Consider the following 4,651-nt stretch of genomic DNA (forward strand, 5'->3'; position numbering starts at 1 on the left):
TCATTGACATGAAAAGATGTTCATGATGTATCGTTAAATGAGAAAGATGATTATTAAATTCTTTGTAAAGTGATCTCGTTGTTTTTTAAAAAATAAACCTGTTCTTGAGAGCACTGGGTGTTATACACAAACAATGAATCATGGAACACTACATCAAAAGCTAATGATGTAATGTATGGTGATTAACATAACAAAATAAAATTTTTTAAAAATTAAAATAAATCTGTTCTAAATCAGAATGAGATATCACCTCATACCCGTTAGGATGGCTATATCAGAAAATCAGGTAATAACACGAGTTAGTGAGGATGTGGAGAAAAAGGAACACTTGTGCACTGTTGGTGGGACTATAAATTGGTGCAGCCACTATGGAAAACAGTATGGAGGTGACTCACAAAGCTAAAAATAGAACTACCACATGATCCAGCAATTCCACTTCTATTTATCCAAAGAAAACAAAAACACGGGGTGCCTGTGTGGCTCAGGTGGTTAAGCATCCGCCTTCAGCTCAGGTCATGATTCCAGAGTCCTGGGATCAAGCCCCTCGTCTGGCTGCTGGCTCAGTGGGGACCCTCCTTCTCCCTCTCCCTCTGCCTCTGCCCCTGCTCATGCTCTCTCTCTTTCTGTATCTCTCTGTCATAAATGAATAAATAAAATCTTCAAAAAAAATACTAACTCAAAAAGATATATGCACTACCATGTTTATTGCAGAATTATTCACAATAGCCAAGATATGGAAACAACCTAAGTGTCCATGAATGGATGAATGGAAAAAGAGAATGTGGTGCATACACACACACACACACACACACACACACACACACACACACACACACAATGTGGTATATATATGAATATATATGTAGTATATATAAAATGGAATATTATTCAGCTACAATAAAGAAGGAAATCTTGCCATTTGTGATAATATGGATGGATCTTGAGGGCTTTATGCTTAGTGGAATAAGTCAGACAGGAAAAGACAAATACCATGCCATTTCACTAGCATGTGGAATAAAAAAAAAAGCTCATAGATACAAAGAACAGAAGTGGGGATTGGGGCAGGAAATACGAATGAAAGCGTCAAAAGGTACAAATTTCAGGGGCACCTGGGTGGCTCAGTCAATTAAGCATCTGACTCCTAGTTGTGGCTCAGGTCATGATCTCCTGGGTCATGAAATTGAGGCTCAAATCAGGGTCCATGCTCAGCGGGGAGTCTGCTTGAAGATTCTCTCCCTCTGCCCCTCCCCTGTGCTATTTCTCTCTCTCTCCCTCTCAAATAAATGAATAAATTCTTTTTTTTAAAAGGTACTAATTTCCAGTTATAAAATAAATAATCACCTGGGTGGCTCAGTCAGTTAAGCATCTGCCTTCAGTTCAGGTCATGATCTCAGGATCCTGGAATCCAGCCCTGCCACGGGGCGGGGGGGGGGGGGGGTCTCTGCTCAGCGGGGAGTCTTCTTCTCCCTCTCCCTCTGTGCATGCTCTCTCTCTCTCTCTCAAATAAATAAAATCTTAATAAATAAATGAATAAGTTACAGAGATATAATGTACAACACGGTGATTATAGTTAATAGTACTGTATTGCATATTTGAAAATTGCTGAGAGGAAATCTTAAAAGTTCTCATCACTAGAAAAATATTTTGTAACTATTTATGGTAATGGATGTTGACTAGACATATTGTGGTCATCATTTCATAATATAATATAGGTTGTATACTTAAAACTAATAGAATGTTATATGTCAATTATACCTCAATTAAAAAAATTTTAATTAATAGGGAGGTGGGTGGGGGATGGGCTAAATGAGTGATGGGTTTTAAGGAGGGCACTTGTGATGAGCACTTGGTTTGTATGTAAGTGATAAATCACTAAATTCGCCACCTGAAACCAATTTTACCATATATGTTGACTGACTAGAATTTAAATAAAAACTTGAAACAAAAAAATTAATAAATAAATACATATGTGTATGTATTCATGAATGTATTGAAAGAAAAAATCTGGAAGATACTCTTTTCTTCTTTATATGTTTTATTGTTTCCTGATAATTTTGCAATGAGAATAAATTAGCTTTATAAGAAGAAAACAAAAACTATTCAAAATAAGTCTGATGAACATTTAGGGGGAAGTTTAATCTGTGGTCCCTGAGAAATGATTGCAATGCCCATGTATGCAGCACATTTGAAAAAAATGTATTATGTTTTCCAACAGCCCCTGTTGGAAACTCCTGTATCACTCAGTTAATCAATCGTAAGCATTTGTCAAGCATGCATAACATAAGGGACATAATACTTCACAGTGTGAGAGAATAGAAGAAACTGAATGTGCCTTAAAGGATCTTAGAACTAGCTGGAGAATGAAAACATATCTACAGGAGCCATTTTTACTATTAACTAGTAAGGAGTCTAAAAACTTGCTAACTTGTGTTTATGGACAGAAGGAAGTTTATCTTTGAACCAGTTTAATGCTTGTACTCAAGATGAGGTTGATGCAGACCTGTAATGCTTTTTGTATCATTTTAAATTTCTAATTTTAAGGGCATTAGGGTCTTAGGATCTGTTGGACTCTACTGTACCGAAAGCTGAATTTATGAATTTTTTTCCTACAACAATGGAAAAAATTAAAACTAACAGTTGGGCTTTATTTAATATAATTAACTTTTTATTAAAATCATCTGGAAATGTGATATTCCTCATATCTTAAATTTTCTTCATGTCCAGGGCTTACATTTTAAGGGTCACACTTTTTAATGTTTTACCCAAATAGTCACAACGTACATTCTTGCCTTCTTAAATAGCTAAATAAAATGTGATACTTTCTCCATAATTTATTATAATGAATATCCTCTATTATATAAATTTGTTCCAGACTACCGAAGAGTATATGACTGTTTGTGCATTTGTTGATTGGGTCCATGCTGTTGTGTTTTCTCAGGTCTTGTGTCTGCTTTTTGTTGTTATGGTTGTTAAACAATATAATCTTTCACTCTTCGGGTGTCACCTGTCACTTGCTGCCAAGAATTTGACTTGAGCAGCGTTCCTCCTTTTTTTTTTTTCTTTTTTTTTTTTTTCTAACTTACTGCAGGCTAAGAATAAGATTTGGAGAGGAAAAGGTAGGAGCTCCCATAGGTAAAGTAAATGGGTTCATGGACTTTGAGACATTTACATTAGCTGTTCTGAGGTTTTCTTGTCTTCCTGTTTCTCAATACTGCCATTGATTTCTGAGGATCTCATAACCTCCACATTTCTGAGATGTTTTGTATTTCAGAAAACTTTGATGGGACCTTTTAAGTTGACTTTAATCATTAAGCTGATCTTAGAATCTTCATAATATTTTAACTTTGAAGACAGGTATCCTTCAGAAGAAAAGGGCAAAGAAGATAGAATAAGTAATGAGAGATGATGCAAAATAAAAAAAAGAGACAGATACATAAGGAAAAGGAGGGGGAAGTGGAGAAAAAAGAAGGGAGGGAAGAGGGGAAGACGAGAAGGATGGAAGGAAAGGTGAGGGTATGATGGACAGAGACAGAGAGAGAGGGAAAGAGAAATGGGAAGATTTAGAAGGGGGAAGAAGGGATGCAGAGAAAGGGACAGGAAAAGAGGAGGAGAGAAAATTAAATCAACAGTGGGGAAAGGAGAAACTGAGGGGTGGAGAGAGAGAGACAGAGAGATATGGGAAGAAGGAGGTATACGAATAGAGGCATAAAGGCAGGGCAATAGAGAGATAAAAAGAGAGATAAGAAGGGAGAGATATAGCACCTGACAATGCCAGAAGGTGGGACTAACTGGGGGCCATCTTGGACGTGGACTCCCTGCCACACTTAGTTAACCAGTTTGATAACTGAAGTTCAAATTTAAACTTCTGAAGAATGACTAGAGGGTAAGATGGCTTTTGAGAACTTAACTGTTTTCTTCCAGATTTAAAGAGAGTAATTAAGCTATATTGAAGATTAGTAATATTTACTATCATAACAAGAAAATTATTATAGGTTATAAATAACTTTATGAACATAGCATAATTTTTTCTGGCTGCAACATTGACAGTCTTAGAACTTAGGTGGTTTCTCTCTCTCTCTTTTTTAATGAGGTGTAATTTACCTATAGTAAATTTCACTCTTTTTCATGTACAGTTCTATGATCTTTGACAAATGTTTACCATTATGTAACCATAACCATAATCAAGATAGAGAACAGCTTTATCACTTCAAAATATTAGTACTCTCTTTTTCATGTTCTTCCTTTTCTTCCCTTACTCAGGACAGAGGAAACATTTGTCTTCAGAATTAAGTCAATAACATACCAGATATCTTATAATAGAAAAAAAGACACTATGTCAGAGTTCATCTCTAGAAATGAAGTAAACAGGGTTGAAGTGTGATAGAAGTAATGGAGATAAAGGAAGCCCGAAAGAGTGCCATAGTAAGCATGGAAGAATGCTACAAAAGTACTGGACCAAGGCTATAGGGACAGGTTTTCAAGCTTTTATTCCATGCTGAATGAATCTAATGCCATACCAATATTACCTGTACCTGAAGAAATAGAACATTGCAATAGTCTTTATGAAAACATGCAGAGGAATGGACTTCTCATCTACTCTAAGGTTTGCTTTTAACCTATGCTAAAAGAAAAGTGAAAATTAGTTACCTTC

Source organism: Callorhinus ursinus, unplaced genomic scaffold (genome assembly GCF_003265705.2).
Source record: "Callorhinus ursinus isolate GAN/ISIS: 27379988/994484 unplaced genomic scaffold, GSC_fseal_2.0 scaffold14, whole genome shotgun sequence".
Lineage (NCBI taxonomy): Eukaryota > Metazoa > Chordata > Mammalia > Carnivora > Otariidae > Callorhinus > Callorhinus ursinus.